Source organism: Cnephaeus nilssonii, assembly GCF_951640355.1.
Source record: "Cnephaeus nilssonii genome assembly, chromosome: 9".
NCBI lineage: Eukaryota > Metazoa > Chordata > Mammalia > Chiroptera > Vespertilionidae > Cnephaeus > Cnephaeus nilssonii.
This window is the reverse complement of record NC_137080.1, coordinates 20,028,079-20,040,679: the sequence shown is the minus strand read 5'-3', so window position 1 is coordinate 20,040,679 and position 12,601 is coordinate 20,028,079. Positions and strand designations below refer to the sequence as shown.

The 12,601-nt window shown below is 44.9% G+C and overlaps 1 protein-coding gene across 1 annotated transcript in view; it reads right to left on the bottom strand.

Moving 5' to 3' along the window:
- Nucleotides 1–12,186, bottom strand: part of TMEM200A (transmembrane protein 200A) — a 61,683-nt gene extending 49,497 nt beyond the window's left edge. Inside the window, exon 1 of the mRNA XM_079781677.1 lies at nt 12,098–12,186. The gene's annotated coding sequence lies outside the window, so the exon portion shown is untranslated. The remainder of the gene's footprint in view (nt 1–12,097) is intronic.
- Nucleotides 12,187–12,601: the final 415 nt, after the last annotated feature.

Genomic DNA, 12,601 nt, shown 5'->3' with positions numbered 1-12,601 from the left:
TACCTGGAGATGGATGCCATGTGCTGCCTTTTTCATCTTTGTCTTCCTTTTGTAATGTCTCTTAAAAATCAATCACTTAACCAAATTCCGAATGTAAGGCTCCTGTGAATTTACCCACGATTTCACTCACTACCATTCCCCAAAACTCTCAGCCTCGATAACCATGCAGGTGTTAGGAGAAAAGTTCTGCACAGAGGTTAGTTCAAGGATTAGGAGACTCACAAAATAAGTAAGGAATTTCTACATGTGTCAAGTAAGGCACGCTAAGACTAACTGATGGTAATGAAACATTTATCTAAATTGTGGATTTTCTAGAGGGTTCTACCTATACTGAGGAGGTAGGGGCTGGGGAATATATAAAGGTAATTATAGCTGAATTTTATATTTTCATTTTCAATGTTTTCATTTTAATACTGAATATAATTTTAAAATATAACATTTTATCTAAAATTTTTCAAAGAAATTATTTGGTCTTTTCATTAAAATACTATGTCTTAAATGTGATTTGTGTGCTAGAGTGATTTTTTTTCCTGACATTATAGAAGAGTCAATATGATTAATTTAGCAACCATTTACTGAATGCATACAATATACCAAGTTAAAAAATATAAGCTTCACACAACAAAAACTCTGCAGTGGAATGACTTAGCTGTTTACATTCTACTGAGAGGACAATATTTATATTAATATTTAATATTTATATTAAAAAACCTTTGGAGGTGGGTATGCTGTATATGGAATGTCTTCAACCACATAATAATGTATGACACATTGTGAGCATAAATACACAGGGAGTTTCTAACATGAGTCCTGAGTTACTTCCAAATCCAATACCACCATCACAGTGAAAAATGCACTACTTTGCATTCTTATTCTATCAATAATAATCCCATTTAATAAAAGAGTGATATGCAAATTAACCATCACTCCAATACACCCATAAGCCACGCCCACCAGCCGATCGGAGCAAGTATGCAAATTAACCCCAACCAAGATGGCTGTAGCCACAGAGAGAGGCTTGTGTTTCCCTGGCAATGGAGGAAGCCAAGCTTTCCACATACCCTGGCAGTTCCAGGCCTCCGCTTAAGGCTACAAAGTTTCAATTATAGAAGATAAATAAATTCCAACAGAAATGGCGGCAGCCACTGAGCGAGCAGGAGGCTTGGCTCTGCTCCAGGCTACAAAGTTTCAATTGTAGAAGATAAATAAACCCCAGATACTAAGGCCTCTGCTTGGGTCGCCAGGGGGCGTGGCCGGCCTACAAACCACCACAGGCCCCTCACCCAGGCTGCCCCACGCCCCAAGGGAACCCCCACCCTGATCCGGGATACCCTTCAGGGCAAACCAACTGGCCCCCACCCATGCACCAGGCCTCTAGCCTATCTAATAAAAGAGTAATGTGAAGATTGACCTTCACTCCAACACACAAGATGGCTGCCCCCATGTGGTCAAAGATGGCTGCCCCCATGTGGACACAAGATAGCCACCACAAGATGGCCAGCAGAGGAGGGCAGTTGGGAGGGACCAGGCCTGCAAGGGAGGGCAGTTGGGGGTGATCAGGCCAGCAGGGGAGGGCAGTTGGGGGTGATCAAGCCTGCAGAGGAGGGCAGTTAGGGGTGACCAGGCCGGCAGAGGAGGGAATTTGGGGGTGACCGGGCCTGCAGGGAAGGGCAGTTGGTGGGGGGGGGAGAACCAGGCCTGCAGGGGAGAGCAGTTGGGGGGACCTGGCCTGCAGGGGAGGGCAGTTAGGGGTGACCAGGCCTGCAAGGGAGGGCAGTTAGGGGCAAACAGGCTGGCAGGGTAGCAGTTAGGCATCAATCAGGCTGGCAGGGGAGTGGCTAGGGCAGGGGTCCTCAAACTTTTTAAACAGGGGGCCAGTTCACTGTCCCTCAGACCCTTGGAGGGCCGAACTATAGTTTAAAAAAAACTATGAACAAATTCCTATGCACACTGCACATATCTTATTTTGAAGTAAAAAAAAACAAAACAGCAAAAACACCCGCATGTGGCCTGCAGGCCATAGTTTGAGGACGCCTGGGTTAGGGTGTAGATCAGGCTGGCAGGCAGAAGCGGTTAGGGGCAATCAGGAAGGCAGGCAGGCAAGCAGTTGGGAGCCAGCTGTCCTGGATTGTGAGAGGGAGGTCCGACTGCCGGTGGGATCGGGCCTAAACGGGCAGTTGGACATCCCCCGAGGGGTCCCAGATTGGAGAGGGTGCAGGCTGGGCTGAGGGACACCCCCCCCTCGTAAACGAATTTCATGCACCAGGCCTCTACTAAAAGCATAATATGCTAATTAGACAAAGCCGGGGCTGCAAGGGAAGCCCAGGTCCTGGGTGCCAGAGGGAAGCTGGTGAAGGCAGTTTGAGGGGAGTGGGGGGAGAAGGAAGGCCTACTCTTGCACGAATTTCGTGCATTGTGCCTCTAGTTTTTAATAAAAGAAAAACCTTCTAATGGCTTCCCACTATACTGAGAGTAAAGCCTACCTGGCTCTCCCATCCCAAATAGGCAAGGCTGGCTCATTATTATTTTAAAGGTCTCAGCTCAAACCCCTCAAACACAGAGAGGCCTTCCCTGACCTTCTGACTACGGACGCCCAGGCATAGTCTATTCCATCCGACTCCCTTGTTCCTCGCAGCCCTTGCTGCCATCTGAAACTGACGCGCTCACCTATTGTTTGTCCTCCCCAACGAGAATGTACCCACCAAAACCTTCGTCTGGTTCCCTACCCTATTTCCAGTTGCCAGCACATAATATTTATTAGGTCAATTATTATTAAGTGAACTTCCTACAGAGCTTGAGTTTCCATTTTATGCATGTTATGGGAACTTTTACATGTCTCACCAGAAAGTAAATAATAGATGTACAGGTCATGCTTCCCTACATGTTTTTCTACATTGTCATTATGTAAGATGTGCCTCACATTTGACAAAACAGCTAATGAGGGTAATTTAATAGCAACTACTGAAGGACTCTCACTAAATACTGATTTAGTGAACAAATGAATAAAAACAATTTTGTTCAAAATTACTGAGACCCATAAAAGAAAATGGAGTTATAATGCTATAAATACTCTCCTTTGACTTTTAAAAGGAAACCAAAATTACTTTAGTTGTGAATTATTTTTGTAAGAATAGCAATTGTGAAGAAATTAAAATTGGCACTCCGAATCCACCTCAAATTGACTGCTACAGTAAGTTTAATAGTTTCCCTGTAGTCTCAAGCAATGCTTTTAAACAAACAACAAAAAAACCCTCCCAAGTTTAAATGCGGTCCAAGTTCCTCCTTCTTGTGGAATGAGTCTAAGTTCATCACTACAGAAACTAGATACTGCAATGTGGCAGCTTCCCTTTGGGAAATGGAGTATAATCAGAATGTTCAAAGTTGAAGATCCTTGGTGTGTTTTGAGGAAATCGGTGACTAACAGAGATGAGAGGTCCTTGGGTGGGAATTCTCAAGGGTTTTTACATCCTACATTAGAGCACATCTTACCTCACATTCTACCTACCAGCACAACCCGGTCCTGGGTGACCTGCTGGGAATACAACTGGAAATAAAACAGACAGGTCTCAGCCTGTCAGATAGGGTAGGACCATGAGCACAACAGTTACAACGTGCCATGACCGCAAGGACCTGACCACCAAGCTACAAAGGCGAGGCTGGCAGAGGGTTAACTCCACAAAGTGGGGCTCTTGTCTTGTATCGTCTTTTCCTGTTTAACAATATTTAGTTCAAATCTGGAAGTTCCATACAAGGTTCTCTGCACTACGGTCTACAGGATGCCCTCACAGGTTGCATATATTATTGGCTCTAAAACACATTCTAATCTTCTCTCTGTCACGGGCCCCCATCTGCATATTCAGAAACATCTGTGAATACATTTTTTTAAATTGAGTGGTTCATCACAGTATTTAACCAGTCCACATTCTAAAAGAGAGTTTTTGGTAACAAAGGGACGAAATCAGCAGTGAGCATAAACTGTTACTTGTTTTGAAATGGTAGCATTTTTATTTAAAAAATAAATAACCCCCTAGGGCAGGCACAGTGATAGGGTATTTCTGTGCACTGTCAATCACAAGTTCATCTATTATGAAAACCAGTTTTTCGTGAAACATCAATTATCTTAAGACATGCATTACCTTTGACCCAGGAATTACTCTTCTGTGGAACTTGCTTAAAGAAGTAATTTGAAATTTATACAAAGATTTCATCAAAGTGCCATTTATAATACCAGATATTTGGAAACAGCCTAAAGGTCTAATTTTAAAGGAATGACTAATAAATTATGGTGTGTCCATACAATCATTTATTATACAGACATTAGTAAATCTGGCCAGGAAGTTGGAAATATTTAGGACACAAGGTTAAGCAAACAGAGCAGGTTGTACTATGTTATTAACTATGGAAAATTCGTTAAAAATAAGGGGGATGAAAATGTCAAAATGTTATAGTGCCTTTGGGTCATGGGATTAAAGGCAAATATTCTTCCTGATTTTTTTATACTTAATATATTTTTCAAAGTTTTTATTGGGAGCATGTATTGCTGTCATGATAAGAAATAATAGTGTCTCTTCAGAAACACTAACTCTACTGTATTACAAATACTTGCACTTGCACGTTCACTAAGCTGATCTGAAGCTGATCTGATAATGTGGCTCACCAAGTGAGTGAAAATTTGTGCCTCTCTTATGCCAAAACCAGTACTGAGATTCCTTGAATTCACCCTGCATTCCAGCCCAAAGATGCTGCTTCTCAAAAAGAAGAATATTCCTTTGCAGCTGCCAACCTATCAGCACCTCTGTGATGAACTCACTATTTGCAAAAGAGCCTGCCCCTTCTCAGCATGACTTATCCCAAGAGACTCTAACCTCCTTTCCCTATTCTAATAGCTCTGCCAGCTTTGTTTCAGTGTGTTGTGGTCATTGGTTTATAGCTGGCTCTTCCACTAGATTGAGATTCTTGAGATTCTTGTCATCCTAACATCCTCAGAATCTAACACAGCACCCGGTAAACAGTGGCCACTGAATGAAGGCTGTTAAATAACTTATTTGAGCAGAGAAAAAAAATCATCTCACTAACCCACAAGAGAAACACTCACTCACAGGATCCTATGGTACTGGGAATCTTGCTTGGCGCCGGGAATAAGATAGACTCCGGAGTATCACTTGCAGTTTATGAAAGAGCAGGGCAGCCCCTGATACCCAGGAGCTGGCCTGGCCATTAGAGCTATGCCTTGGTGTTCTCCCGTTAGATGGAGACGATGTCACAGAACATCAACACCGGACAAGGACACCTTGTGACCGTGAGGAATCAGGACAGAAACAAGACCACTATGTACTCATATTGGAACACAAACAAAAACATGAAAACCGTCCAACCCTGTAATGACCAATACCTTCTAACCTAGCTAATGGGAGCTTGCAGCTTCTTTGCCAATTATAGTGTTAGCTTCTCTAGTCTTGCCTCCTTTAAATAAGATTTAAGATACAAACTCATAGGATCATCCCTGCTCCAACCTGGAACAAAGCCCTGCTTCATTAAACTCTCTCCCAAAGCATTTAACACAAGCCCAAATCCCACATTAACTAACTCCTAACACCCTCTTACTGAGACACCCTTCTTTTCCCTATGATGTACATTCTCACTCGCCTCAATGAATAGCAAACCCTGTTTGACTACATGGAATTTCCTGGTGGATTCTGGCTGGAGGGCACTGATAAGTTCCTAGTCCTACCTGGAATACCTTCCTCTGTCTCTCTTTCCATTTTATTCAACAGACCTCACCTCCTCTGGAAGCCCCACTGCCGGCTTCCAGGTTTCAGACAGCTCTGTTTCTTTTAGTCTCCATAGCACTTACATTCAGCTGCTACTATTAAGTTTGGATTTCATAATACTAAATAGTGCTGTCATCTTGACTACTCTCTAAAAGGTCCTTCCAACTCTAAAGATCGTATTATTCCACTGCATTGTTTTAGAAGTTTTATGCATGGTTGTTTACCTCCGCAAATGGGCTATGAGTTCTCACAAATATGTCTCAACTACGTTTTCTCACATATCTTCGCATTCCCCTTCCTCTAGACAGAAACGCAGTTCACATAATGAAGACCTACATCTGGTCATACATCTAAGCAGATACAAATTTGACCTTGCATTGTTGGGGAACGCTGTGATGTTCCAGTAGTAAATAGTTTGATTTAGAGCAGCTTCAAGTACAGATTTTTACAGCTGGAGGGTGTTCCCTGTGCCTACTACATTCAGTATGTGTTAGTGCTTTTGCTTACTCTCTCAATATGTATCTGTTTCTTATTTATCATATTTAGGGCAAAGTACCTGTATGTATAAAGGTAAATCCAGGCCATGGTAGCTGGCAGAGGTCCCTGCTCTTCAACTGAAATCAGTGACTAAAATTAAGCCTTCCAAACATCTGACTTGCTGACGTACATATCCTGCATAATGACAGAGATCCTGTACTGAGGGGAAAAACCTACTAGATTACTAGGTTTTGTGCCAAAGCCAGATATAATCCCGCCGGACAACTGTCTTCAGATGACCTGGTATCAGCTCATATTCACATGTCCCGAAGTTAACTCACGGTCCCCCTTCACAAAGCATATGCCCCTGCTGACTTCCCCATTTCTATGGCCCAGATTTGAAACTGACCTTGCCCTGCCAGGACCAGGAAGACTTCCTGAAGACCCAGGATAAGGTCCAGACTGAGATGGATCTGGGTTTCTATGACCACTCCTTCATCTTCCGGTCAAGTTCCAGAAGCTCAGGCAAGGAACTTGACCTATCTAAACCTCCATTTCCTGGCTTTAAAAAACCCTAATATTTACCCTCCCAGGCTTCTACTGAAGATTTGGTGAGATTATGTATGTAAGACGCATGGCAAACATTCTACAAATGTCATCTATTTTTTCCTTAATAGTACCTGACAACTAATAGAACCCAGTCTTCCACTTTCATTCCATTCCATATTTTCAGTGACTTACACCAGGAAGAATATTTGAAGCTCGAGTAGATGGTAGAGTTCCTGTTCTCAGATCAGCAATCAAGCCCAAGTTGTTCTATTGACTGCCCACCTGTTCCTGATACCACTTCCATCCACTTTCTTTGCTACATCCCAAACCCCAAACCAAGAATCTATTCCTCCTTGGCATTGCTGTCCTGTTTGCCTCTGAGCATGGATGCTCTGCACCCTCACCCTGCTAACCTCTATTTCATCCTCTCTGTCTGACCTGAACTTCTGGCACTCTGCTTGCCTATTAGAAGGCACAACACTGCACCTGTCCCTCCATGTGGCCTACTATCCTGGATTCTGACCTTGGGCTTGAGAGGTCATGTGGCACAGTGTCTTAAAGCAGGGGCTTTTGTTTCGGACTGCAGGGGTTTGAATCCCAGCTCTACAACGTAAGGACCACATAACCTTGAGCAAATTATTTACCTCCTTAACTTTCAGTTTTCTTCCCTTAAAGGACTATTATGAGATTTAATATAATGAACTTAAAACAATAAGGACCTGGTGTATTAGGTAGGTGTTCAATAAATGTCAATGCTCTACATATAAAGGCTTTGTCCCTAGGACTCCTGGTGGCCACAGGTTTCCTTTCTATACAATCCAGTTGCCATTTCACCTACTGGCCCAGCCCGTTTACTTGGTCTTGTCTCTCCTGATCTGTTTCATCACACAAATGCTTGGTCAACACAGATGCTCCCTCATCCTGACATGCAACCTCACCAGACTTTCCTTATCTTGTCCACATATGCCAATATTCTCATTTGGGACCTATCACCTTATGCCTCCTAAGTGATAACACTAACCTGAGCCCGCTGCCTCCCCTCTGCCCAGCCATCTCCCACAAACCCAATGAATTTGTATAAACAATAGTTCTGTGTTTATCACTTCACTTCCCTGTTCAAACTTTCACTGAAAATGCCCAAAGCTGGGGTCTCCAATCCCGTGACCCCTAGATGACCGGGGCTTCTGTAAATAAAATCCTTAGGCCGGAAATAAGGCACAGGGGTATTTGATAAAAGTACACAGATATAGGTAAGTGGTCGGCTCCTTGTACAATAATATTCTGCAAACCACAGTCCTCGTAGCAAAGTCCACTTCTGGAATTTGCATGGCATCTGAGATGTCTCCCTGTGCAAACTTGACATCATGGTGCAGGGGACTGTCCCCCAAAGAGAGGGAGCAATTCTCCTTAACAGCAGAGAGCATCGTTAGCTTGAGAGAACCACACCTCTATGTGACTAGACAGAACTGTCCATCATGGTGCCCCTCCAGCCTCCTCCACTCCAGCCCACCACTGGCATCTCACACACACAGTGTTGGGCACATGATCCAGTCTACGACTATCATGGTACTCCTCTCTGCTGTACACAGAGACTGATTCAATGACCACCAAAGCAGGGCCAATCCAAGCCCTTCCAGATTCCTAGAAATGGGACCCAGAAGCGACGAGACCTCTATTTCTTATGGATCAAAGGCCTAGAGATGCAGGTGTGTTACTATGGACTGTCATCTTTCTCAGCACATGGAAGAGGGCCTCAGAATGAAGTTCACTGAGAGAGAAGAGGAGCTGAGAAGCAGGGGGAGAAAGAAAGAACCCTGACAAAGATGTAGTGTCTCTGGCATACAGTTATGACTGAAGCGAAGTCCACCTTTGGACTTTCCAGTCACATGAGCCAATAAATCTTCCTCTTTGCTTAACCTGGGTAAATGTAGGTTCCTCTCTTGTATAACCAGATGAATTCTGACCAACTCCCTTCCACAGGAACATGGGGGAAGGGAGGGGGGGAGAGACTTGTCCCCCTTGGTACACTTAATGCTTTGAGCTGATGACGAGGACACTCCAGGAAGGAATGCAGAGATCCACATCTTCTCACCTTGCTCACATTCCTGCGTAAGTCCTGTGATTTCTGTGTAATTTCATGTTTGGTGACAGTTTCAAAAGCACAACCTGCTGCTGGAACATATCCCATGAATTCCCAGCACAATGGTCCAAGAATCCACACCTTTACGGGAGAATTCACTTTCACCAGTTGCACTGAAAGCTCTCCGAAGAGTCTTATCAATGACTCTGCGATAATCAAATCCCCAGAATTACTGCCGGAGAATGAGAGGGAGGTGAGGTGAGAGGAAGCACAGACAGGAGTCATCAGACTGAACATCAACCATCAGAACTCAAGACTTTTCAGGAAGTCTTTATCTCATGATTGGAGACTCTTCTCTTCCAGAATGTAAACTAAATTTTTACTCGGAAATTTGAACACCACAAAAATCTGACACCAACTTTATCTCTCCCTCCCATTTCCACAGGGTTTCCAAAGCGTGTCCTATCTAGCTTCTCTTATCTCTACAAATCCTGCAGAAAGCCAGTGGAGCTTACTGGTGCAAGGGCACTTTGCAGTGTTAGTCCTGGTTTCCTCACCTTTCCGCTCTAATTACTTCTTGGGTTGTTGTGAAAACCAATGGCCATTATTTCTAAAAATTCACTGAAAACCATCAAGTCCTAAGTGAGCATCGGTACTTATTTTATTATGTATTGTGAACACAGACCATCCATGATGGGCCAGATACCCCAGGTCAGATCTCCTTACCTCCTATTATCATCGTATTACCCTTTCCCAGTCGCCCTCCAACCCAAACTCCACTGACGGCACCAACACCACCCCACCACATTCTGATTTCTTCCTCTCCTTAATTCCTCTAGGGTTCATCATGCAGTATTTTTAAAAAAGTACAGAAAGATCACAATCCAAAGGTTTTGATCTGTTGATATCGGCAGAGAAACCTAAAAAGGCCAAGAAATGTATTCAGGGCCACATAACCCTTACGGCGCCTTTGGCAACCCCTGAATTTCAGGACCACCCCAGGTCCTCAGTGATCCATGGCACACTTTCCAGTCCCTTCTCCATCGGCCTGTAACCTCCCATAACAGGAGCTACCTTACCGTCCAGCAGCTAGCATGACACAGCAAGTGTTCATCTGTGCTCTCTGGGGGCTTGGGCACATATCACACCTCAGCAGACAAAACAGATCTGAAGCCCTGAAATTGGTACACTTGGTAAAACTGCAGTTCATACATTCCTGAATAAAATACAGGGTCCATCCCACTGTGGACTCGTTTCTTCCGTCTCTATACAAGTTCTTATTCCAAATGTGTTTTGCTTGATGCAGACTCCCCATGCGGTCTCCTATTTAAGGGCAGTAACATTAAATGAAATTTATATTTAAACTGCTTTTAAACTCTACATTCTATTTGGTAAGTAATATGCATTGCCATGAGGGCTTATTATTTTATCTTCTACTCATTTTTCTTAAGAAATATAAAAAGTGACATCTGCTTTTATCTTTGTTCTTCTCTATTTTCCTAAGCTAAACATGAATGTATTTCCCTTTAAGCTGAGCATCAACTGAGAATGAGAGAATATAAACAAACAATTCAGATCCACTCCCCCTGTAAATCACTGGTTAGCTTCCTCTGCCCAATGAGCTGTTGTCAAAATTCTGAAACTACGCAAGTCCAACTACCACAAGCTAACTCTTGGAGCATTTAAAAGCTTCCCCAAAAATTTTCTCCGAGTTAAAATAACAAGCACAGCAGCCTTCTTTACAACGATTTTGCCTGCAAAACCCTTCTGATTCCAGATGTCTTTGGGATACTACATGGATTTACCTGGACCTGACACAGAAGCAACAGGTAAAACCTTCCTGAGCCAGCTGCCTGGAAATTGCACGCAGAGACTTCCCACGAAACAACGCTCGTCCACTGAAGACTTCCCCAGCCTAGCATACAAAGCTATACATAACTAGGTTACAAATTATAGCCCAAATCATCTCACAGTTATGGGCTCTCTAATAGGACTTCCTTCGAGAAAACCATTCCTAACACCTCAGAATATATTTTAAAGAGTAAAAAGAAAACTTCTCATAACATTAAATTGCTCAAGCATTTAACTATAGTTTCCACTTAATGGAAATAATTTCTGTTCAGAAGGACGCTTACTCTTTACTTAAGCTGTTTGAAAAGCATGAAACTACGAGCAGATGCTTTTGTATGGGTAGACAGTAGCAGAAAAATAAAGTAAGGTTTACGAAGTTTCAAAATTTAGCCTACTTTTCACAAAATGGTAATATAGTCTAGTATCAGTAGCCAAATAACAACCTGAATGTCATTTTATATAGTAAGTGTTACCATAATACAAGACATGGCAAACCACCAAAGCAAATGAAATGTCTTCAATATAGTCAGTTGTCCACAACGACTTCAGAAAAAAACCACCACAAGGAAAGAGGTCAACATACTTTACCGAGTTCTTAAGTACCCCCGATTAAGGTGCACCTGGGTTGACTACAATTAGTAAATTACACTGATGTGAAGCATGTGACTTTCTGGCATTACCAATGCCTGGTACTGAACAATGAATTGTTTTTATTACCAATATCACACACACACACACACACACACACACACACACACACACACACACCTCAATCTAAATCTAAGGACAGAAAATACACAGAGAGAGCTTACAACCGCACAGTATGGCTTGGGCAATTATAGTTAAAAAAAGATTAATGAAGCAAATCTTGCAAACCCTCAGCCCTTTCCCTTAAGGACAGACTCTGTAGGAAGAGGAGTAGTGCTGAATTTGGCAATAATTGCTTCGCCTCTCCATTTTGCCTGTGTAGATACTACCACATACAGATAACTGCTTTAGGAGCCCCTGAACACTCTTTGCTCCTGCCAAGGACTGCCATCCATTAACGCTGAGCACACCTTTACGGAGAATGCTGACTCCGGAACGGAAACAAAGGAGGGTGTAGCTTGCAGAAACCCAGCCGGGCGCGCCTAGGCTCCGCGCTCTCGCAGGCAGCTCCGCACCGCTTAGTCTTGCGCTCCAGGGACTGGGGAGTCCCGAACTGATGGCGGACTTGGTGTTTATTTCCCAAACTTCAGAAGACAGTGTTTACCCTAACTCTGGAAGCTGAAGCAGGAGGAGGGGGGAGCGACGAAGAAGCTCCCCGTTTTGGCTGCAGCGATTGCCCACCCACCTCCCCGCGCCGAAAGCACCCTTCCTTCCCCCTCACCTGTCCTGAGCGCGGGGACTCCGAGGTCCAGCCGCCTCTCCGGGCTCTCACTCCGGGAGCTGTCGGGACGTCTGGCGCCTCCCGAGACGAGCGGAGGAGGCGGCGGCAGGGTCGGGGTCCTCAGCAGGAAGCTCCGCAGCCGCCGGCAGCCTCGGTCTCCTTCCCCATCCCGGCGGGGGCTCGGGCAGCGGGCGCGCGCGGCCACCGCGGGCGGATGAGTCAGGCGAGGGGGCGGGCGGCGAGGGGTGCGGGACCGTGGAGAGGGGCGGGGACGGCCCTACGCCCGCACCAGCGGGGCGGCGGCGGCCTCGGGAGGGAGGGCACGCTCCTGCCAGTGCCCCCCAAGAGTCGCAGCGGCACCGGCCGCCGCCATAGGGCACACGGAGTCGGAGCGCTCCTGCCCTCGGTGGTCACCAGGCGCGGCGCGCGGGGCCGGGGACCGGGGCTCCCAGCTCCGGCGTCGCCGCCGCCAAGAAAGACAAAAGGGACCCGGGGATTGGGAAG